Source organism: Ruditapes philippinarum, unplaced genomic scaffold (assembly GCF_026571515.1).
Source record: "Ruditapes philippinarum isolate M1 unplaced genomic scaffold, ASM2657151v2 ctg9211_1_1_1_1, whole genome shotgun sequence".
In the NCBI taxonomy this organism is placed as follows: Eukaryota; Metazoa; Mollusca; class Bivalvia; order Venerida; family Veneridae; genus Ruditapes; species Ruditapes philippinarum.
Window position 1 is genome coordinate 1,315 of NW_026866553.1, and position 26,869 is coordinate 28,183.

General features: G+C 35.0%; 1 pseudogene; it reads left to right on the forward strand.

The window, feature by feature from the left end:
• The first annotated feature begins 20,337 nt into the window (after positions 1 to 20,337).
• Positions 20,338 to 26,520, forward strand: LOC132732853 (uncharacterized; annotated as a pseudogene).
• Positions 26,521 to 26,869: the final 349 nt, after the last annotated feature.

Sequence of the window (26,869 nt, forward strand, 5' to 3'; positions counted from 1 at the left end):
ATTGTAAACCACAGGAGTCCCAACGAGGAACAACCATCATTGGCAATCCTTTGCCTTTTCACACCGGGGTTTGTAATCATTGTTATAAAATTTTTTTTTATCCATTAAGCCAATGTTTGTCATTGACCCCAACATTGCCCTTAAATGTTAACCGAACTCCTCCTCCGGGAAACAGAACCTTCAAGACTGACAATCATCGAATTAGATCGAAAAAGCAGGTATAGCTTTTTTATTAATAACCCCTTCAAACCAAAATTTTGTTTGATTTTGAAGGGTGTAATCCCTCGAATGTTCCAAAAGCATAACAAATTTTTTTGCTTCGTTAATCGTTCAGATTTTCCAACGGAACACTTTTCCTCCCCATAAATTTATTTCAAGGTCAACTTGGCAATTGCTTTAACGCCTGTCATCATTTAAGTGACTCAATGTAAGCAAAGGTGTCCCTGCAAAAAAACCATTAAATGATGCTAACAAGGGGGAAAAGGAAAGGTGTATATTTTTAGACAGGTATACCTAAACATTTGCCCGATACAGAATAATGACAAAGAGGTTCATAATATCCATAATGTAAATGATCTAATCTATTTTAAAAAGCTTTATAGTACTTAACAACCCGTTCTGAGGGAGAAAAACTTTTTTTTTGATATTATTATAAATATATTTACTCTTCTTGTCTGACGTCAGATCTAGAAATCTTTCCTTTATGATTGATATCAATAGCTCGGAACCAAAGTTTCCATTTGCTGATTATATAATCGTTAGTCATTTCGTCTGAAAACATAAAGATTTGTTCATGAACCCTTCATATCAGATGGTGAAATTTCGATACCTGCCTCAATCGATACCGAATGAAATGATTTTTCTAAATATTTTTGGAAATCATTGTTCACGTGGTGGGGGTTGGGGAAGAACATTTTAGGTACCCCCACTCCCAATCCTTGCATCATTTCAAGCACGAACAGGCACTTGTGTAGTACCTCCAGCCTGCCTTCAAGAAATAAATAATATTTCGGTATAAAATTACTTTTAATTTCGTTAATATTCTGGCATTTTCCGCTATTTCACCATTTTATAAAATAGCCGAAAGAAACAGAAAATAACATAGTTTACGGAATATAACTGAGTACCTCTGATTTGCCTAAGTAAAGCGTGTAGTGATGTTATCTTTGTGAGTGAAACTAGGCCAATTTAGCTGCACTTTACGCAAGCATTATTTCCACAAATCGGTTCAAGGTCAAATGATATTTGTAAAACATTGTTATGCATAAGAATATTTCTTGAATGCATTATACACATTGTTAAAAGGGGAACTTTTCATATATTCTGCGTATATTAACTAATCTTGCCATTTGAATATTTAATTTATATAAAAGGTATATTTTTAGTCTTATTCTCAGAGGAAAGATTTACAAAAACGTATGTTAGTAAAAGGCATGTAATGCGATCATACTATCTTTCTAGTCTCAATATCTCGACTGCAAGACCGAACGATTTTACAAATTGATATTAAAAAAGATGCTGAGAGAGCGCGACCATCGTCTATATAATAAAAAAGCCCTAGCGCTAATTATCTTACTAAAACGAAACATATTTAGAACCCGTATAACAATTGAGCTTAATTTGAAACTTACTAGTTTATTCACGTAAATTTTTAACTTCCATAGAGAAAGCGAACACAAAATAAACAAAAAGAAAAATCAAAATAAATATACTTAATGATTTAAAAATCAATTATTTGTGTTAACAAGTTTCGTTACTATAAATTGAATGTACTTCTTTGCCTTGAAATTTTTCTCATTATACTATTAAGTTATTAAAATACTAGTATAAATCATTATTTCATAACCATTTGCCACTGTAGCAATTTAAAACTTAAAATTTTAAAACAGAAGTAAATAAACTTACAAAAGTGGTAGACGCTGCAGAATAGTCCGTTTTGCAAACTATGATAAAATGCGTATACCTACTTACCGTGGAGTATATGGGGAAATTGTGTCAAGGTTTGTCTGAATTTAGTTTCTAAAATGTTAAAAGTTCAAGGTGAATTACGCCGAAATACCTTTTTTAAGCTAGGTCAGTGAAGAAGGCTTTCTTTATAAAACAGTATCTGGCAAAAAATACTATCTAAAAGAAATCTGGGAAGACGTATTTCTAAAGAAATGTAAGACATGTGATGTATTTACATGCACTTTGTAAGCAAGTTTAAGACAATCGAAAGAAATGTTCAAATTGTATTCATTCAGGCAATTGTATGTTACAGCAGATTTTGTACTTTGATTAGTAAAAATAATTATACATTTGAAATGTAAAATATGATACATGTAAAATGTTTGTGTAAAACTACAATAGTTCTCTATAATTCTTTAAAAGAATGAACATTTACATGTTTACTATATGTGTGTTTTATATGTTTATATTACGGGTGAGCCGTGTGGAGGCCATAAAAAGTCGCCCCGCACATACACTCAAGGATGTAATATTTCCGATCCTTAAGTTCGTTCAACACGACATTATTGCTGTGTTTATGGTATTTTTTGTTTTTTCAAATTTGGCTTTTTCTGCTTGGGTGGTTCCAGTATTCCTTACTTAAATACTGTATAATCACATTAAGGATATGTGGCCTGCTCTTTAAATTGGTCTTTTGACAGCTTACCTGTGAAATCAAGCCTTAATAATATCTGCACATTTTACAATCAAATGTGCAGACAGCCGTTCAGCCGTCGACAGCCATACCAGTATATACATGTCGGCGCAGAAAACACTATTGACGAACTGTAAGTATTCATCTATTTTTAACATATCCCAACTATGTTCGAGTATATCAATGATATGGTTTCATAGTCAACATCCAAAGTAGCATGCTAACAAATTTCTGGGCCTGTGCAAGCTTTACTTCACGTGTCGTTTGACATAAAATAACCACACTTTCCGATGAGAAGCGGCATTTTTTTTTTTAAAAATCACAAAAACTGATATTTTCTTCCTTCAAAAATGCTTTTCTGTTAAAGTTATAGGGTATTTTAGGGTATTAAGTTAAAGTATCGTCAAAATTTGAGTAACGTCATCAGCCTTTCACCGATTTTGTACAAGTGTGAAGGGTCCCCTTTACAGAAAGATAAGTCTCCAAGCCCTAGCCCAAATAAAACGTCCGTGAGAACTCCGTGCCTGCGGTCCGTTTTTCGTTGTTACAACGGTACGTAAAAACACACAAGGCGCCTACAGTCACTGCTTCGACACCGCTCGTCCGATTACGTTACGGATTCGATTTTTGTTAACCCAAGCAATGAAGGATGCCCCTTTACAGAAGAAACTGTGAGTCTTTAACGGGACCTAGCCCAAGTAAAACGTCCGTGAGAACTCGGTGCGCGCGGCCCACTTTTTGTTGTTACGTCCTCATTAATATTTAAACGTATGTAAAAACACAAGGCGCCTACAGCCACTGCTTTGACACCACCCTTCCGATTCCATTGCGGATTCGATTTTGTACAAGTGTGAAGGGTCCCCTTTACAGAAATGTAAGTCTCTTAGCCCTAGCCCAAGTAAAACGTCCATGAGAACTCCGTGCGTGCGATCCGTTTTTCGTTATTGTAAAGGTACGTAAAACACACACAAGGCGCCTACAGCCTTTCGACACCGCTCGTCCGATTCCATTATGGATTCGATTTTATACAAGCATGACGGGTCCCCTTTACAGAAATGTAAGTCTTCAAGCCCTAACCCAAGTAAAACGTCCGTGAGAATTCGCGCGTGCGGCCCAATTTTCGTTGTTATGTCCGCATTAATATTTAAACATACGTATAGTAACTAGGCGCCTACGGCCTCTGCTTTGACACCATCCGTCCGATTCCGATGGGATTCATTTTTGTAAAAGTGTGAAGGGTCTCCTTTACAAAAAGAGAAGTCTCAAAGCCCTAGCTCAAAAAAAATGTCCGTGAGAACTCCGTGCGTGCGGTCCGTTTTTCGTTGTTGTAAAGGTATGTAAAAAACAGACAAGGCGCATACAGCCACTGCTTCGACACCCCTCGTTCGATTGCGTTACGGATTCGATTTTGTACAAACATGATGGGTCCCCTTTACAGAAATGTAAGTCACCAAGACCTAGCCCAAGTAAAACGTCCGTGAGAACTCGGCGCGCGCGGCCCATTTTTCGTTGTTACGTCCTCATTAATATTTAAACGAACATAAAAACACAAGGCGCCTATAGCCACTGCTTTCACACCATCCGTCCGATTCGTTGCGGATTCAGTTTTGTACAAGTGTAAAGGGTCCCCATTCCAGAAATGTAAGTCTCCAAGCCCTAGCCCAAGTAAAACGTCAGAGAGAATTCGGCGCGTGCGGCCCATTTTTCGTTGCTACGTCCTCATTAATATTCAAACGGACGTAAATACACAAGGCGCCTACAGCCACTGCTTCGACCTCGCTCATCCGATTCCGTTGCCGATTCGGTTTTGTACAAATATGAAGGTTTCCTTTACAGAAACGTTTGTCTCCAAGCTCTAGGCAAAGAATAACGTCCGCGAGAACTCGGCGCGTGCGGCCCATTTTTCGTTGCTTCGTCCTCATAACTACAACCACTGCTTTGACATCATCTGTCCGATTCCGTTGCGGATTCGATTTTGTACAAGTGTTCAGAGTCCCCTTTACAGAATTGTCAGTCTCCAAGCCCTAGCCCAAGTAAAACGTCGGTTAAAACTCCGTTTCTCGTTGTTGTAAAGGTACGAAAAAAACACACAAAGCGCCTACAGCCACTGCTTCGACACCGCTCGTCCGATTTCGTTACAGATTAAATTTTGTAAAAGCATGAAGGGTCCCGTTTACAGAAATGTAAACCTTCAAGCCCTAGCCAAAATGAAACGTCCATGAGAAGTCAGTGCGCGCGGGCAATTTTTCGTTGTTACATCCATATAAATATTTAAACGTACTTAAAAACAAAAGACGCCTACAGCCACTGCTTTGACACACTTCATCCGAGTCCGTTGCGGATTCGATTTTGTACAAATACGAAGGGTTCCCTTTACAGAAATGTAATTCTCCAAGGCCGAGTTTAAGTTAAACGTCCGTGACAACTCCGTGCGTGCGTTCCGTTTTCCGTTGTTGTAAAGGTGCATAAAAACACACAAGGCGCCTCCAGCCCCTGCTTCGACACCGCTCGTCTGATTGCGTTACGGATTCGATTTTGTACAAACATGAAGGGTCCCCTTTACAGCAATGTAAGTCTCCAAGCCTTAGCCCACGTGAAACGTCCGTTAGAACTCAGCGCGTTGTTACGTCCTCATTAATATTTAAACATACGTAAAACCACAAGGCAACTTCAGCCACTGCTTTGACACCGTCCGTCAAATTCCGTTGCAGATTTGATTTTGTACAAGTGTGAACGGTCCCCTTAACAGAAATGTAAGTCTCCAAACCCTAGCCCAAGTAAAACAGCCGTGAGAACTCCGTGCGTGCGGTCCGTTTTTCGTCGTTGTAAATGTAAGAAAAACACACAAGGCGACTACAGCCACTGCTTCGACACCGCTCGTCCGATATCGTTACGCATTAAATTTTGTAAAAGCATGAAGGGCCCGTTTATAGAAATGTAAGTCTTCAAGCCCTTACCAAAATGAAACGTCCATGAGAAGTCAGCGTGCGCGGGCAATTTTTCGTTCTTACGTCCTCATTAATAATACTCCGTGCGTGCGGTCCGTTTTTTGTTGTTGTTAAGATACGTAAAAACACATAAGGCGCCTACAGCCACTGCCTCGACACCGCTCGTCCGATTATGTAACAGATTAGATTTTGACTGGGTGCACCGAAACATAAAGCAAATCATTTATACCTTCTGCTACTGAATTATGGAATACATTAGACACCGAAATTCGCCGTAGTACCTAAACACTTGTTGTTTGGAATAAGATATTTGTCAGGTTAACATGCTCGATTAAGGAACAATTGTAGCAACTAACACGCTGAACTTTTCAAAAATCACTTAAGAGAAAGCCCGACTTGTATATGTAGGAACCTTTGTGAGGATGCCGAACACTATCTATTTTGCTGTCCATTATTTAAAACTCAGAGACTCATACTCTTCGCAGAAACCAGAATTTTTCATCCACTTAATGTTTATGTATTACTGTGGGGTAGCACTTCGTTAGATATTATCAATAATGAACAAATATTTGCGGCTGTCCAAAAAAATATCAAAACTACTGACCGTTTTCGAAACAACTGATATTTGTGTAAATCGGTCGATTGTATTAATCTTAATAACCTTGTACCACAATAATTAACAAACCCACTTATGATGAATGTTTGCTCCCTTTGACGAATAATGCTAAATGCTGGATCCTTAACCTTGTCATTATTATATAAATGTACAAATATACATTACATTTCTGTCTTACTTCTTGGTCTAAACATATTTATTCCCGAAAGTATATACCGGTTTAATGTACATACAAATAAATAACAAACAAAATATTTTTACACAATGGAAAAGGATGAGAATGAAACACAAGTCTTATAAAATTCTTCTCCTTCGGCGGACTATATGGTTTGTCTTAAATAAGTTAAGAGTTAGAATATACTAGACAAGGAAATAAGTTTAAGTTATACACACATATAAATAACATATTATATATTTATATTTAAACTTATATAGAGTAGATATACTACAATAGATGTCTAAAATGAAAGAATATATATAAAGGAAGAACACAAAATAGTGGGAAAGAGAAGAAAGAGGATAAGTGAGGATTATAGTCTCAATAAGAATGGATCTAAATAAATCATTTCATTTTGTACATGTGTAAATAAAATAACGTTGTCCTAGTATGTAAGAGATGGGTCACCATAGCGAATCTTATGAAGGTTTATGCTGAAGTCTTGCAAGTTAAGGAGGAGTGTTCTGGGGACGGCATCGTATGCACAGCAGTCGAAAAAAAATGTTGGGTAGTTTCAGTTTTCCCACAATTACACAAAGGGGTAAGAGAAATGTTTTTAAGAAAAAGGTGGTGATTTAATGCTCTGTAGTCCGTTCGAAGCCGAGTGTGAAGGACCTGCAGTTTACGACTACCTGTGTTAAAGTATTTTGGTGTATATTTCCTGTCTTTGTTTAAGAAAATTTTAATTGAGGATAATGTAGGGTTGTTCCGTATTATAACAGGCAAGTTGTTCCAATCACGAATAACTGATGGCAAGAAAGAATTGTGGTACATAGTAGTCCTTGATGCAATTCCTTTGATATCTTCAGAGTTTCGTAAATTGTACGGGAATTGATCTGGATTTGGTATTAATGATGAGAGAAAATCTGAAGTTTTGTTCGACTGCATATTGTAAAACATAATTTGTTTGTGTTTATATCTTCTTTCGGATAACGATTCCAAATTAATATCTTTCTGCAGAGTTTCTAGTGAGATAAGCTTGATTGCACCAGTTGCAATGCGTGCACATTTATTATGAATCTTATAAAGCTGTTCGAGTACATATTGGGTACAATTACACCAAATTACATCACCGTTTTCCAAAATAGGTCTAATGAAAGCTATATAGATAATTTCCAAAGATTTACAACCCAGAGAGAATTTCAGTTTACGCATTATATTAACCCTTTTCCAAGACTTATCAGTTATGTATTCAATATGTTTGTGCTATGTGCAGTCAGTCAGAAGAAAGAAAGATGCCTAAATGTTTGTGTTCAGAAACTTCTGGAATTTGTTGGTTAAACATATGCAATGAAGGATGATGCTGACGATTTCGCTTTCTGGTTACAAGTAGGGATTCCAAGTAAGGATGTTCAACTTTAACACAAAGACTGGTATCATCAGCAAAGAGATTTATAAAAGATTCGATTTCATTAACAAAAGACATTTATAAAGATCAGAAATATAGAGGACCAAGTATAGAGCCTTGAGGGACTCCTGCTTTGACAAAAGCCCACGATGAGTAGGCCCCTAGGCGACAGGTAGTATGACCCTTTGTTTTCTATCAGTAAGGTAACTATTGAACCAGAACCAAGATAACAATGATCAAGATACCTGAGTGCTTTAACTTCAAAAGGAGGCTTTTATGCCAAACCTTGTCGAATGCTTTGCTGATATAAAAGAAAACCACACGAACTTCAAGGCCATTGTCAAGTGATCTACAAAGGGTTTCATAGATGAAGGCCAGCTGATTTACTGTAGAATCACCAGGGATGAAACCAAACTGGGCAGTAGACAGAAAATCATTTACTTTAAGAAAGTTAAAGATGTGTTTGAATACAAGTCGCTCAAATACCTTTTCTGTGGTGTTCAATAGTGATATGGGTCTGTAGTTATTTGGGAGAGATGTATCGCCCTTTTTGTGAACTGCAGTGATAATAATCTATATATATTATAATAATCTAAAATGATAACCAAAAGGTAGAGGTAAATATATAAGTTTGTCTTATCTAAAAATGAAAACCCCTGTCTATCATACGAAATTGTCCCATGTCTATCATACTATCATACTAATTTGTCCCCTGTCCATCATACGACTTTGTCCCATGCCCTCTATACTAAATGAGTATCATCTGACAATGATCTGTTGAGACAATCAATTGTTTTGTCAGTCCGTCCTTTCTGCGGAATCACACGGTCGTCAATAAATATACAAGTACATACAACATTCAAATACATCAGCTTTACACTTCCGGACCTATCTTTAATTCCAAGTTTTAATGCAAAATATTTCTATTGTTTTCATTATCTTTATTGTTGGTCATTAAAGTTGGCGGCCCAGCTGATAAAATTTTAATGTTGTGGAAGTTTGCCAAAGAAATTAAAACAAATCTTGATTACGTTTTGTAGACCAATCTTGTCAGTTAAAAGTTATATAAAAGAGAAAAAAATCACATTCAACAGCGACCTGTCAGCCTTATTGTCATTCGGTTTAAATTGCTGTTCATGTGCTTTAATAGTTTTTCTTTAATGGTGTCAATAAAACAATGTGTGTATCAAGTGTGATTTATAAACATGAACATTTTGAGCTTTTATAATGACAACAATATATATCGTTGATAAACCAGGCCATCTGGTAACAATAGAAAAATATCTTTATAAAAATTCTTTACAAATATACACTGTTATCTTTATTTAATATTTCTGTCAAATTTGGCTGAAATTTAACAATTTAAAAGCTCCATTTCAATTTCGGAAAATAACATTATGTATGTATGTATGTATGTATGTATGTATGTATGTATGTATGTATGTGTGTGTGTGTGTGCGTGCGTGCGTGCGTGTGTGCGTGTGTGTGTGCGTGCGTGCGTGCGTGCGTGCGTGTATGTATGTATGTATGTATGTATGTATGTATGTATGTATGTATGTATGCATGCATGCATGTAGTCTATGTTCAATTAGTGTCCATTCGCCCACACGAAACAGCTTGCGCTGTCGAGTACTGACCCTAGATATGTCACCAATCATGCTCTTAAATGGTGATGATTGACCTCCATGCAATTTCCACGGAGTATTGCCCAAAGATATTAATTTTGAGACAAAAGTAGGTCACTGTACACTAAATGTACAGTAACCTGAGACGCCTGGTAACAGCATTAAGACTTTTAGGGTCTTTTCCTATCTGCTAATTTGCCAAATATTTTACCAGCATTAGCTGAAAGACGATAATGGCACCATGGCCATTACTTAAATGATGCACAAGATATGTTAAGATATATTCACAAATCAAAGCGCATCTGTTATTTTCCGAAATTGAAATGGAGCTTTTAAATTGTTAAATTTCAGCCAAATTTGACAGAAATATTAAATAAAGATAACAGTGTATATTTGTAAAGAATTTTTATAAAGATATTTTTCTATTGTTACCAGATGGCCTGGTTTATCAACGATATATATTGTTGTCATTATAAAAGCTCAAAATGTTCATGTTTATAAATCACACTTGATACACACATTGTTTTATTGACACCATTAAAGAAAAACTATTAAAGCACATGAACAGCAATTTAAACCGAATGACAATAAGGCTGACAGGTCGCTGTTGAATGTGATTTTTTCTCTTTTATATAACTTTTAACTGACAAGATTGGTCTACAAAACGTAATCAAGATTTGTTTTTAATTTCTTTGGCAAACTTCCACAACATTAAAATTTTATCAGCTGGGCCGCCAACTTTAATGACCAACAATAAAGATAATGAAAACAATAGAAATATTTTGCATTAAAACTTGGAATTAAAGATAGGTCCGGAAGTGTAAAGCTGATGTATTTGAATGTTGTATGTACTTGTATATTTATTGACGACCGTGTGATTCCGCAGAAAGGACGGACTGACAAAACAATTGATTGTCTCAACAGATCATTGTCAGATGATACTCATTTAGTATAGAGGGCATGGGACAAAGTCGTATGATGGACAGGGACAAATTAGTATGATAGTATGATAGACATGGACAATTTCGTATGATAGACAGGGGTTTTCATTTTTAGATAAGACAAACTTATATATTTACCTCTACCTTTTGGTTATCATTTTAGATTATTATAATATATATAGATTATCATCACTGCAGTTCACAAAAAGGGCGATACATCTCTCCCAAATAACTACAGACCCATATCACTATTGAACACCACAGAAAAGGTATTTGAGCGACTTGTATTCAAACACATCTTTAACTTTCTTAAAGTAAATGATTTTCTGTCTACTGCCCAGTTTGGTTTAATCCCTGGTGATTCTACAGTAAATCAGCTGGCCTTCATCTATGAAAAATATGATAAACAAGATCAACAAGGAAAGGCGGCGTTCAATGAACGCAACCCCCACATGACCCAGCAACAAGAACCAATGGCAAGGAGCCCAGGGGGACCCCAAACAAAAACAGGACAGGGCAAAGACAGAGCACGGACAGGTTAATCATTAAATGATAATTAATTTGTAACTGATTAGGAATTCAAAGAAAATAAAAATAGGCCCACAAAGGGGAAGGGGACAGGAGACCGGGGGAGGGGGTGGGGAGTAATCAAAGAAATAAAAACTAGAGGCAATGGGGAAGATACTTACCGTAGACGAGAAAACAACAAGGGACACAAGCAAAAGTGTCACCAAAACAGTATGAAACAACATAAGACATACATCTGAGGAACACAGTGGGACGCCGCCTTGGAACGGTCAGCAGCATAATAATGACTGCTGGGGAGTTTAAACCGGTTAATGGTGCACCAAACCTCGCTCTTAGCCCCACCATGTTTCTATAAACGAGACAGTGTAAATAAAATGAAAATGAATCCCCGCCAAGTGAAATTCTAACAGTTGTCATGGTTACAAAAGGTTAAATAAGTAAAACACTAAAATGACCATGTAGAAACATATAAAAGTAAACCCAATGACCATAACAAAAGTACTCAATGTCCTAAAGGAAGACAGAGCAACAAGATTCATCTACCCTTTGTAGATCACTTGACAATGGCCTTGAAGTTCGAGTGGTTTGTAAATCTTTGTAAATTATCTATATATAGCTTTCATTAGACCTATTTTGGAAAACGGTGATGTAATTTGGTGTAATTGTACCCAATATGTACTCGAACAGCTTTATAAGATTCATAATAAATGTGCACGCATTGCAACTGGTGCAATCAAGCTTATCTCACTAGAAACTCTGCAGAAAGATATTAATTTGGAATCGTTATCCGAAAGAAGATATAAACACAAACAAATTATGTTTTACAATATGCAGTCGAACAAAATTTCAGATTTTCTCTCATCATTAATACCAAATCCAGATCAATTCCCGTACAATTTACGAAACTCTGAAGATATCAAAGGAATTGCATCAAGGACTACTATGTACCACAATTCTTTCTTGCTATCAGTTATTCGTGATTGGAACAACTTGCCTGTTATAATACGGAACAACCCTACATTATCCTCAATTAAAATTTTCTTAAACAAAGACAGGAAATATACACCAAAATACTTTAACACAGGTAGTCGTAAACTGCAGGTCCTTCACACTCGGCTTCGAACGGACTACAGAGCATTAAATCACCACCTTTTTCTTAAAAACATTTCTCTTACCCCTTTGTGTAATTGAGGGAATACTGAAACTACCCTACATTTCTTTTCGACTGCTGTGCATACGATGCCGTCCCCAGAACACTCCTCCTTAACTTGCAAGACTTCGGCATAAACCTTCATAAGATTCGCTATGGTGACCCATCTCTTACATACTAGGACAACGTTATTTTATTTACACATGTACAAAATGAAATGATTTATTTAGATCCATTCTTATTGAGACTATAATCCTCACATATCCTCTTTCTTCTCTTTCCCACTATTTTGTGTTCTTCTTTTATATATATTCTTTCATTTTAGACATCTACTTGTAGTAAATCTACTCTATATAAGTTTAAATATAAATATATAATATATTATTTATATGTGTGTATAACTTAAACTTATTTCCTTGTCTAGTATATACTAACTATTAACTTATTTAAGACAAACCATATAGTCCGCCGAAGGAGAAGAATTTTATAAGACTTGTGTTTCATTCTCATCCTTTTCCATTGTGTAAAAATATTTTGTTTGTTATTTATTTGTATGTACATTAAACCGGTATATACTTTCGGTAATAAATATGTTTAGACCAAGAAGTAAGACAGAAATGTAATGTATATTTGTACATTTATATAATAATGACAAGGTTAAGGATCCAGCATTTAGCATAATTCGTCAAAGGGAGCAAACATTCATCATAAGTGGGTTTGTTAATTATTGTGGTACAAGGTTATTAAGATTAATTAATACAATCGACCGATTTACACAAATATCAGTTGTTTCGAAAAACGGTCAGTAGTTTTGATAATTTTTTGGACAGCCGCAAATATTTGTTCATTATTGATTATATCTAACGAATTGCTACCCCACAGTAATACATAAACATTAAGTGGATAAAAAATTCTGGTTTCAGCGAAGAGTATGAGTCTCTGAGTTTTAAATAATGGACAGCAAAATAGATAGTGTTCGGCATCCTCACAAAGGTTCCTACATATACAAGTCGGGCTTTCTCTTAAGTGATTTTTGAAAAGTTCAGCGTGTTAGTTGCTACAATTGTTCCTTAATCGAGCATGCAAACCTGACAAATATCTTATTCCAAACAAAAAGTGTTTAGGTACTACGGCGAATTTCGGTGTCTAATGTATTCCATAATTCAGTAGCAGAAGGTATAAATGATTTGCTTTATGTTTCGGTGCACCCAGTCAAAATCTAATATGTTACATAATCGGACGAGCGGTGTCGAGGCAGTGGCTGTAGGCGCCTTATGTGTTTTTACGTATCTTAACAACAACAAAAAACGGACTGCACGCACGGAGTTCTCACGGACGTTTTACGTGGGTTAGAGGAGACTTACATTTCTGGAAAGGGGACCCTTCACACTTTTACAAAATCGAATCCGCAACGGAATCGGACGGATGGTGTCAAAGCAGTGGCTGAAGGCGTCTTGTGTTTTAACGTACGTTTAAATATTAATGAGGATGTAACAACGACAAAAAGGCCGCGCGCGCCGAGTTCTCACGGACGTTGTTCTTAGACCAGGGCTTGGAGACTTATATTTCTGTAAAGGAAACCCTTCACGCTTGTACAAAATCGAATCTGCAACGGAATCGGACGGATGGTGTCAAAGCAGTGGCTGTAGGCGTCTTTTGTATTTAAGTACGTTTAAATATTAATGAGGACGTTGAATGTCACAGTTTGCTATGGAAAGTCATTGGGTGCTATGGAAAGGTAATCGTTCTTATTGAAAGTTAGTGGTTTCTGGTTGCCTTGGGAAGTCACTGGATGTCAGGGAAAGTCACTGGGTACTAAAGAAGAGTATCTAGTGGAAATCAGAAGTCACTGCTTGCTATGTAACACACTGGCTGCTTTGGGAAGTCAGTGGTTGCTATGGATGTCAGTGGTTGCTATGTAAAGTCACCGGTTGCTCTAGAAAATAAATGGGTGTTAAGGTTGCCATGGTAGTGACTAGTTGTAATGGAAATTCAGTGGTTGCTATGTAAGAAACTGTTTGCTTTTGGAAAATCAATGGTTGCTATTAAGAACACTCGCCCCCTCGTACAAATCAGATTGCCTTGTAATTCGACGCTCTTTCTATAACTTGTAACATCTGCCCGATTTACAATGAGGCCATTGTTTTATATGACAAACTTGTCGTTTGCGTTTGCACCAGTTCAATGTATTTTGAACATGTATTTTAAGAAGAGAAAAATAAATGCGAGATTGATATCACTTCTGTTGACAAATGTGCAAAGAGGAGACAAACCAGCTTACATCGTTTCATTATTAGTAATGTAAAGTTTTTATTGATCCATTGATATGATTAATTATTCGCTCTCTTTGAAATGACACGTAAAGCCCTAGAATTGAGCTAAATTTTCTTCCTCAGAAAGGGTTAACATATGTTTATTAATGTTCAGTCAATAATCTTAGAGCATTTTAAATCCTTATCACCTGAAAATAATAGTGCATAACGTGAAATATGATATCAAAAATATAGCAAAATGTAAGCATGTGCACAGGAACTTGAAATGGGGATGGGGTGTCTTATAGAAAGTCGTACATCACTTTTATTATTGAGAAAAAAATCAAGCTCCTGTTCAATGCTTTACATTTATTTTGACTTACATCCATTTTTTTACGGTAAAAGTTTGTAAGTACCCTGTGATAAGATGGGGAAAACTCCGCTTTTGGCATATTCCGTAGACTACTTAAAGGAACAATATACCTAAAAACTATTTTTGTATTTCCTTAGAAAGGGCACACATGGGTATTATATCGTTTAAGAACTGATCTAGAGTATTCTAGATGCTTTTCATATCAAGAAAATAGAAGTGAATGTAAAATTATTATTCACAAAGTAACAAAAGTAAGCAAAAAAGTATTTTGACTTCATACAAAATACTGAATCACTATGTCTGTACTCATTGCCAGAAAGCAAGAGATGCAACAAGTTGGTAATGGTAATTTGCTAATATATATTTTTGGAAACCATAACAGGCCACCCCAAAAAAGCTTTTTTGCGAAATTAAAATGAAAGCATTTCTTAGTCATGAAGGAACTTAAATAAGTTTAAATCAGTCCGCTAAATATTAAGTTATTCACGTTTATGTCATTAGTTGTATTCAACTTATAATTATCACGGTAATTTTAAATAAGAACATTACAACAATTCTTATAATTTTGTGAAGGCTCATATCTTTTGGCTCGTATCTGGAATCCGTTTGCAAAGTGGTCAATGTTGAAATATTTGCATTTGATTATTCGTTGGGTTTCGCTGGTCTCCAGAACTATAAGTACTTTGATTAAAACCATCGCCAAGCATTGCAGCAACCGGAACGTTTCGGTTATTATAAAAAAATAATCCGAAGTTCTTATCCGAAGTTTGACGGAAAGGGCCGAGAAAATGCGATTGCCATATATTAGATTGTGTTCTTGTAAATTAGCTTTCTATACTCATTGAATGTTATAGAGAGATGAATGTATTCAGTATTGATTACGAATTGATTTTGCTGTAGAACTGTTCATAAAAATGCATTGATACACATCACCAACAAGCTTACAATACTTTATTGGATAAATACACAATCAAAACACTGAAAGTCCGGGTTGTGAGAAGAGAATGTATGCTTTTATTCTACTAAAAAAGTATACTTAGTAGCTTGTTTCGAAAGTAAACATAAACAACTTTTGTGGGTTCTATCTACAAGCAGCGTCATTGAAAGAAATAAATCAACAACAAAAACAACATACCGGTAACACACAAACAACGAAACTTATTGTTTACTTTAATATCTAAAACTATACTTAATTTAGATGAAATTTCACTCGATATATTGGAATCAATTGAGTCAACAACTCGATCGAGATCCTCATCCAAAGTTTGAAGGAAGGACCGGGAAGATACATGTATAAGTTTATTCTTAGATATCAAGTAAAAGACCGCTTAATTATCATGATTGTTGAACCCGAAAGTACGAAATGTCTACCGGTTGACATTCGATTCCTTTTTATATTCCTACATCACTGGATATCTTCAAACGGACATAACTACTATTGACATATTTTAAATCATACTTTTACCGAAATATACTTTATTTTCCTTTGGAAACCTTACCGATATTTGATGCGCGAAATAGGCGAAGCCCGCAGCTGTTACTTCTCCAAATCAGTACAAACACATCCGGACACCTCACCGATTATCCTTAAGTTGCTGGAATCGGGCCACTGAAACGATAAAACGTGTTTTTCTCGAGATTTATTTTCACATGTATGTAGACATGACCATAAGATTACCGTTTTTACGGAAACAAAACAAACGTTGTTTTTTTGTGTGTTTTTTGTAAGTGTTTTTTCTTTGTCGCATCAACATAGTAAAGGACATTTGAGTCATGACATGACATTTCCAGCAAAGTGGTAAAATTTGACATTTTACTTTTTTCAAAGATTCTTAAAATGCAATCTTTTCTAAATCATTCAAGACAAATTTTATTATTTTTAGACAATGAAAACTTGATTAATAACGCTTTTGAACATTACTTGTGACGTCGTTTTATTTGACGATAGTGACGTCGTCATTAAAAAATGCGACGTGATTAAACTGAGTCATCGTTTTGCTTGACATATCCTCCTATATACATGTATCTTAGTACGTAAAATTATAAACAACGAAGCTCACATTTTTATTTTTCAAGAGAACCGTGTCAATTTTTAGCCATCTTAAGTACATGTAACAACTTGTTTCACGAATAGATCTATACAAGTACGTTTGTCCTTGTCAAATTGGACACCAAAGTAACGGCTAACGTAATATTGTCTCACCACCAGGAGTTCTCCTCGTTTACCACATCTGGTCTGTTGTACTCACTCCTGAGAATGTTGATTGAAGATATATCGAAATTATGAGATTATGGTTTGTCAAAAAAAAGTTATATATACATTTATCTCATTCAGTTAATTTCATACCGTAGGCGTAAAAATGGAATAAAGAAAAGTAGCGAATCTGTAAAGCATTTATCAGAATATTGAACCCTGAACTATTGATATGATAAAAGGCACGGAAGCAGTTTGTATTTATTGTTAAAGAATGTTTTCCAGTCAAACCATGGTCATTCTGGGTATTTCGCTCCCTCATACATGTGCGTAGAAATCATGTTTAGTTTATTTACAATATCAAGCAAGGAATCTACATCACATCGCTTACATGTTAAAGTTAAGCTTCTCAACATTAAAGTTGTTATGGCGGGTTTATTTCACAATTAGAACAAAATTTTTATTAATAATCTCAACAGGACTACAAATTAAGAACACTGTATGCATCATAACTTGTACATAACTTGTACATAATTTGTACATTATGTGTACACATTTTAGAAAAAGAAGTTCTCTACTCCTAGTGTCTCCTCTTCGATTTGTTTAATGTTTCTGCTCTGACAGATCTGAAATTATAACGGTATGAGAAAGTATTGTGTAGTTTTTCTTAAATTAAAATATATTTTTATAAGGTTTTTTATGTTTTAATTTTAATATAGGTATCCATATTCATATTTTAATGAAAGTTACTATTGCTAAGCTATATTTTAAGTAACCGTAACATTTATTTACAACACAGGTTTAACATATCTTTTGTTTTACATGTACCACAAAATACCCGTATGTATTTGTTAGAAAATAAGTTTGTTAATTAAGTCGGCATTAATTGTACATGTATCAAGGGTCAATGTAGTTTTAAATTGCGCAAACATTTAAGGCTTTGTCTACTAAGTTAAGCTTGATATGTATGGTATTCTTCTCTCATCTGAAAATCATTTTTGATTTAGTTAAAATGCTCTTTGAGGTTTTGCGTGTGACATGTAGCGTTCTACATAGATCGAACATATGACCGAAACCGAGAGACCATCACCCGGGTATTGACGAGAGACCATCACCCGGGTATTGACGAGAGACCATCACCCGGGTATTGACGAGAGACCATCACCCGGGTATTGACGAGAGACCATCACCCGGGTATTGACGAGAGACCATCACCCGGGTATTGACGAGAGACCATCACCCGGGTATTGACGAGAGACCATCATCCGGGTATTGACGAGAGACCATCATCCGGGTATTGACAGACTTCAATGGAATCTCTCTCCAGCTTTATTGCTATAGCCTTATATTCATTCGTCAATATTTACATATTCGTTTTTAAATGCTATATTGTACAATGTACATAAAGTTTACGCTACCATAACTACGATATTACCATGACAACGGAAGTAGAATTTCGTGTACGAGTTCAGTCGCTTATAAAAAAATCTTGGTCCAAGCTTAAAGTAAGTGAAAAATAATACAATTGTATGATTGGTAAACAATTTTATAGCATGCTCATCTAATCCATGAGAAAATCTAAAAGTTTAAGAGCAATATTAGCTGTGCATAAGATAAGAGAAGTATACAATATATAAATTTATGAAATTTATGCTTTATTCATGCATGATAACTTTCATCCCCAGTTAAAAGTATAAAAGCATTGATATAAAGGTGGAGTTATTAAGGCGTGTTTGAAATATGTAACCTCTTCTTTTTCTTTCTTTATAGTTGTGTTTATATTATGCTGTTTTTAGTGTTTTACTGCATTTATTAAAAGCGTTAAGGAATTTATATTGTTTACGCGTGATCCGTAATGACGTGCTGACGTAATACCATTACTTAAAATGGTCAATTGTTTGTATATGAGGCTCTCGTGGAGACAGTTCTCAAACTTTCCGTGTCTCGTGAGGCCGTGACCGATTTAAAAATCCAATCACGTCAAGTACAAGTTACTTTTATAATAACCCCATTTAAAAACAAAATCTAAAAATTGATGAAATAATAAAATCGCTGTGTTTCAAATACTTTTTATAATTATTTTACAATTAAATAAAACACTTTTTTGTTTTCTTTTTAAGGAACACAAGAATAACGGTATCAGTATTGAACAGACAAAACAAAATATTCAAGCATCTAAAAAGGTGAATACTAAATATTTTGCATAGTTAATATCAACATATTTTAATATTTTATTATACAATATACGATCCGACAGTTCGTATTGTTTGCCAGTTATATCCGTATTGACTTTGCTGGCATATTTATCCTCACGTAGGTTTATTGTCTAATAAAGTGACCTCAATTGCATGTCCATATTAAAAGATCTGATAATGACACTTATTCATGTAATAAAGGAAAGTATTATAATGGGACATAACGAAAGGGAGCAGATATATAGATAGTCCGCTGCGCACATACACATTGATCAGCTTAAAGTAACGTCCTCATTTTTTTCGTCCTAATTTGAGTACATGATGGGCGTTTAATACAAATACATGTGTATTGAGTTGACTACAGTCATTATCAGTTGCTCCCATTCATTTTGTCTTTTTTCTGACAAGTGACAGTCATGATTAAACATTTGGAATAAATATCCGACAAGTTTCTCATCTTATCATACTAAGACAAAGTATGGGATTTTCTTATTCTTTAGATATTATAATGTTTTGTACACTGAATTTACTTTGAATTTCTACAAACGTAACAATAAAGAAAACTAATGTATCAATTTGTTCTGGTATATTTATATATTTTTAAGCTATGGTATAATAGTGCCGGATAATCCAGTTAACAGCACCGGGTGGTGGATCTCCAAATATACAATTAACGTTAAGAGCTTCATACTCTTAATATCTGTGTATATTATAGACGTTGAAATATGATTTTGTTTCCAAAACAGCGAATATTAAGTTTGTTTTTGTTGTTGTTTTTTTTTATATGCATGTATATATCATAAGTGAATTTGCTTGTCTTGTATGACAAATATACAATTAATTCGGATTTAAAGCCGTTAGAAGCTCCACGCCGGTCTGTACAATATAATGGGGATTTGAAAAAAAAGCTGATGAACTTCCATGATGTTTATATAGCCAAAATGATATTTGAGCCGCGTCATGACAAAACCAACATAATGGGTTTGCGATCAGCATGGATCCAGACCAGCCTGCGCGTCCGCGCAGTCTGATCAGGATCCATGCTGTTCGCTTACAGACTCTATAAAAAGTAGAGAAACTGATAGCGAACAGCATGGATCCTGATCAGACTGCGCGGACGCGCAGGCTGGTCTGGATCCATGCTGGTCGCAAACCCATTATGTTGGTTTTGTCATGACACGGCTCATTTTTCTTTAAATGGAAATTTGATCATTGTAATCTTCGCGTTTAATTTATTGCCTGTCACTGTAACCAAATGCATCCTTCCTTTTTCTCGTAAGTATACTTTAGCAATAATGCATTCAAATACCTGTTAACACAAAAGCAACCGGCCATATCCAGCTGTTAAGGTGAATCTAAACTAGCGGATACACAATTTTAATATTGACGCTTTATTAATAAGTGGCTAAAGATATATCGATAATACTATACAGGAATTACTTTTATTAAACTTGCATTATGCGATCCTTTACAGCAATTAAGAATTTTGCTACAACAACTATTATGGTATTCATGATTATGTTTTCTGTGTTCCATTTCACGAACTACTTGAGTGGGACAAGAACGGTTGATGTCCGTGATTCCCAGCAGGAGACCGGAAATGACCTTCTTGAAGGAGCGTTTGTTCAGGGGAGGAGGCGCGTTCTTCATCAACAAGATTTTGAACCTATGATATTGAAAACTACTAGAAATAGTTCATTTGATTATGAAGCAGCTATGAAAAAATTAAATGATGAGAAAGTAGCCCAAGACGATCCACGATTGATTAGAATAATAAGGGACTACTTTATCGAGCCGCCATCACGAGAGGAATATAATCTCCAGAATCCGGAAAGACTCGAATACTCAAATGGACAAACTCCGTTTGTAGACAGTCGACTCAACTACACTGTAACTATTTTTTTTTTACGTTTTTACAAAATATTAAAATAAGGTCGTTTGAAAGAAAATATAACTAAATAGAAATTAATATGTTTCTTTTTATTATAAGAAAATGTTGTTCTGTTAAGTTCGTTTGTTTGTTTGATTTGGTTTTACGTCACACCGGGTAGCTTCCTCACATGAAAGAATCCAAAGTCCCTGTTGGGATTCGAACCCTCAACGGTGAGTTGTTCTGCTCAGAAACGATTTGTCCAATTTTACATGCTACTGCTTTAATGATATTATAGTCCGTGGTGATTTAGGGAGCTAGAAAGTTCAGGAAATTCGTTGGTTTTACTCAGCTAATTCTATTTTAAATAAGCTTACACCATACCTTATTTCCCAGCACTGTCGACAAAAATGTATCTGCTCAATCGTATCAGTCTTTTAACGATTTATGAAATTTTGTTATTAGTAACTTTAATTGAATTGATAAGAGAGTAGTTAGATAGACAAAAGTGATTATAATATTTAAAAGCACATAAAGCCTCAGTTCATTTTCTTCTACACGTGTTTTTGTTGGTTACTTTTATTATAATTATTATCATCATTATTTTATTCTTTTTTTTTTCGGAGGAGGGGGGGGGGGTTAAACTCTAGACTAAAAATTAAAGATAAGGTAAGAATATTAAAAAATCGGAGAGCAAAACAACTAAGTATCAGCTTGATTCAGTGGGCAGGTGCCACGTTATCTATCCACCGAACACACAATTTGGCGATTTGCTTCAGTTGATGCCATAAATATTTTTCTTACAATAAGTGCAAAGAGAGAAGTTCAATGGTTTTAAAATAGACATAGATCTGAAACACGTATAAAATCTTACATGTAGTTTGAGTAGTGTGAAAGGATATCGCGCACTTCTGCCGGATAATTGAGTCTGTCCTGTCCATTCTTGATATTATAAGAAATAAAATCTTTGCACGATCTTATACTTGTAGATGTTTTTATTGACACATCGTGACTTTTTGTACGAACTCGTTGGTAAAAAAAAAATGTAAAAATTTTCATATATACCATCAAAACAATAATCATAACCTATTCTGAATTGACATCATTCAAAAATACCATGTGATAGAAATATATAGCCTGCTAGATTTATTCGAATTCAGTTATTGATCAACTGACTGTTTCATTCGTCAGTCCCTCGTTGTGTTTGTGCGATTTTTTTCCACGGACCGGTAGTCTATTGATCATTACCATCGCATTTAGCGTAATTCAAGCGTAAATATACAATACGTGGCATATTATAAACTTTACGCCTTATAAATTGTAAACTACATCAAAACTGTATACTATAAATATCATACATGAGTCTGCGTTATCGACACGCCTTTATATTTTCGACGTATTCCAAATATACTAACGCAAAAAAGAAACTGTGCACATAGGTTTTATCGGATTTTTCTGGTAAAAATCATTAAAATATTTGGTAGCAAAATCTTGGATATTGATGCACTGTTTTCTGTCACAATCAAAGATAAACGCTGCTGTTTTTTTTTTATTATTATCATTATTATTATCATTATTATTATTATTATTATTATTTATTTATTTATTTATTTATTTATTCACTTATTTATTTATTTATTTATTTTATATTATTTAATTTATTTTATTTATTTTGTTATTTATTTCAAGTTGAACGCATTAAAGATAAAAATTGAATTTCACACTTTTTTAAATTGTCAATTTTTCTGTAAATGTCTTGATAATTTTTTCTGTAAATGTGTTTCAATTTCTGAAATTTCTTCAATATCGATTATGTTCCCCTCTCCTATGAATCGAAATAATGATTCTCTACGTAACGTCAAATGAGGTAATTTATAAAAGCTCCTTTCTTTGGCAAGTGCAAATGTACAGTCATGAATATTATTAATAATATTAATAATTGTTTCTTGCCCTCCGCCCAAGAAGATCTCATATCACGGGGGAGGAACTGTTACAGATGGGATGGAGTTATTATGAAAACTTGTCAGGAGTTCTTGTGATAACTGTCACGGAGTTCGTCGGAACACTGTTGTATATACTACAGAAACACTCGTCAAAATATCATAAGGACTCCATCCCTCGTGTAACAGTTCCACCGCCGTGAATATGTGCTTGTCTGGTGATCAAGCCGACTACAGTAGCAATGAAGGCATGGCATTATCGTGCATTACTAAACCTTGATGCTGCAAGGAACGACCACTGGACGGAGAACAGTGTCAATCTAACTTTGGACATTCAGATGAGAACAAAGACAAAATTTGTATTACCGTTATCCCACAGGGGAGGAAGTGTTACATGAGGGATGGAGTTCTTATGATAACTTCTCAAGGAGTTCTTGTGATAACTGTCACGGAGTTCGTCGGAAAACTATTGTGTATACTGCTAAAACATTCGTCAAAATGGTATAATTCATCTGTAAAAGGTGACTTTATGTGCTAAATTAAAGTTTTATGATAAAGCCTGCCTTACATATTGTATTATGTGTCAAAAACTAATTCATAGTCCATTTTTCATCGCCTCTTGCATAAAATCTGGAAGTTTTGCGAAGAATTTCCAAATTATTTCGCAACTAGCAAGTATTGACCTGTTTATTTCAAGTTCCCATTCTTGCCATACATAATTACTTATTATAATGCAACATAAAGCCCCGACTAACAAATTTATACCCGATTTTTCAAATGTCCCGGAGACTTGTGATAACTCAAAATATGTCGATAACTTTTGTTACTGTCAATGTGTTTTTTGCGTAAAATCACGGGACGTTTTAGCACTTTTTATTTTTCAATAAGGTTGTAAATACTTATTTAATATAAAGCCGGGGCTTGTTTGCAATTTTGTATTATCATTAGGTAATTATGTATGGCAATGATGAAGATGTTTTTGCAGTATATCCAATAGTTTTCCGACGAACTCTGTGACATTTATCACAAGAACTCCTTGAGAAGTTATCATAAGAACTCCATCCCTCGTGTAACACTTCCTCCCTCGTGTATCCCGCCACAAACCATAACGCCGCCTCCACCAACTTCATCCCGATCCAACAACCAATTATCAAGAACTTGAACTCTGTTGCTTTATCGAAGTTAAGATTCGAGTTTAAAGCTGACGTTTCAGTGCATTAAGGTTCAGTAAATCGATCAGTGACATATAAAACATGAAAAACATATCGCTCGGTGTACACGTGCAAAGAATATTGCATAACAAGGTTCAAGCCATCTTGAGGTAAACTATTCGATAAAATGTCGGTGATTTAGAGTCAAATGTAGTTTAAAGTTTGCCAGTACTCAAATGGAAAAAAAATCACCCATTTATTCCGAATAATCACGAAAATACAATGTATAGCAAATTCAAAATTGCAAAGTTCATTTATGCGTCAGTATATTTTTAATGTGTAGTCATGTGTAAATATTTAGTCCTTGTTATAAGGACAAGTTATTAGTGTAGTAGGGTGAATGAAGAACAACTTCTTTTATTTTTTCTACCAAACAGGAAGGCGGATTTTACATAGAGTGCGGAGCATTAAACGGAGAAAAAGGTTCCAACTCACTGTTCTTTGAAAAGGTACGGAAATGGAACGGGTTATTGGTTGAAGCTGATCCAGATAACTATCGTGATCTAAAATCGAAAAACAGAAAAGCTTTTAGTATTAATGCTTGCTTAAACACGCAACCATATCCCTCAAAGGTAAGTCTATTCAATAATACTCGGGAGACCTTCATTCAATTATAACTTTCAGCTTTACAACTCAATAAGTTTATTATAGATGAATAACGTTAACGTTGATGTCGAGGTACATATAAACCACTCATAGCCATCACAATATTTTGTCCCTCTTCGCCAAACTTCGGATTGGTAACCGGCGAGTTGTACCGAATGCTATCATCCGAAGTTTGACGGACAGGGCCGATAAATTGCAATTTTTAACAAGGACCTTGTTTACGATTTGAAGAATATACACTTTACAATTACCATTCTCCGACTTCTTTACGTTCCATTCTTTGGTGCCACTCACATGCATCTGTTATGAGCTCCCGGTGTCTTGAAGTAACGCTTTTGGCTTCCTAGTTTTATTATCTTTATTCTGACCGGGTCCGTGTGAGAAAGCATGATCGGCAGAGTTAGTTAGGATTTTCCTCAACAATTTTTTTTCGAAAAAAAAAAATCTTTCGTACAAGCAAAATTTATTCTTCTGTTTGCCCGTGCTTTAAAAAATGGCCATGCAGGATTTCCCTCAATAGGGAAACTTTTAGCTTTTAGAAGATCACAGAAATATCAATGTCACTTTAAATCATTATCATTTACAAAAAAAATCGATGAAAACTGCAAAAACATTGGCCAAGGGAACAAAATAATACTTATCAAATTATTGTAACGTTTAAACAAAAATTAATAATCTCCCTTGAAAATGTTTTTCCTGTATAAAAGGAAGAGATAGAAAAGTAAGCATAATATTAAAAAGATTACACTCAGAATATTATTTATCTATATATATTGTAATATATTCCTTTTTGATTAGATTATACGTGTACAGTTCATATGGCGACATTTCAGTTTATCTTCTTGAGGGAGACCTAAGGTTCCCCTCCGTGCATTATTTCAGGCACGTGGGGCTCCTCAGCAGAACACCGTCGGTTTCATAAGCTGGTTGGATAGCTTTGTCACATAAAAGAATCCTCTATCCCTGGCGGGATTCGAACCGAAAGAAAGTGAGGTGGAAGTGGTTTAAAATCAGTAACCTTAACAACTCGGCCACGGAAGGCCTATGTACAATTTCAACATGTATAATACATCTATATAATCAGCTAGCATATCTTGTTAAAGAGATATCAAGTTCATTAAGTTGTTGCAAGATCAAAATTGTTGCAAGATCAACCTGCACAAGAAAAAATAAACTAACATGGGTTCTGATACATTCTTACTAAAGATGTAATTTTACAAATGAATTTAATTTGTCTTACAGATGACATTCAACAAGGCTTTCAACTTGGGTCATATAGTGCACGAATCAGATGACGCCGTTAATAGACATCGTGTAAAGAAAAAACACGTTGAAATCCAATGTTTTCCTCTTTACTCCCTTCTCCTGGCATTAAACCAGCTCACAGTTGACTTTTTTAGTCTCGATGTTGAAGGTGACGAACTTAGTGTTCTTAAAACTATTCCATGGGGTCAAGTGAATATCAAGATGCTGACTGTAGAATATTCGCACGTATCCGGTTCGTCTCATGGATTGACAAACTACATGAAACAACAAAAGGATATGAAGCCTTGTTAGACGTGTCACGTTCTGACTGGGGTGTGAAGGATATCATCTTCAGAAAAAAAGGCCTGACGCATTGATTAAGTGACATCTTCAGAAAAGGCCTGACGCATTGATTAATTGACATCTTCAGAGAGAAAGGCCTTACGCATTGATTAAGTGACATCTTCAGAAAAAAGGCCTTACTCATTGATTAAGTGACATCTTCAGAAAAAAGGCCTGACGCATTGATTGAGTGACATCTTCAGAAAAAAGGCCCTTACGGATTGATTTATTGATAACATGAATAAGGCAAAGCGTCAAAGCGAGCTCTTTATTAGAATTTATAAATAGCATGTTGTCTATTGCATGACCATAGTTGGTTAAACAATCGGATGCTTCCCCATTTTTTACTACACATTACGGGGACTCATTTAATTTCACACTTTTGGTTGTACATTTCATGAACACAAATTTTCCCCAAATTTTACTTTTTTAAAATAGGGGCCCTTTATTACTGTATTTTATTAAAATTTAATCCCTTAAAGTCAAATTTTGGTTTATAATTTCTTTTTGAAAAAAAATGGATATCGTTAAAAGTAAACCTAACCAAAAAGCTAATTAAAACAGCATCTATTTTTAAACTATTTTTTTATTTTTTGAATAATTGTGTATAAAGTTAATTATTTTGAC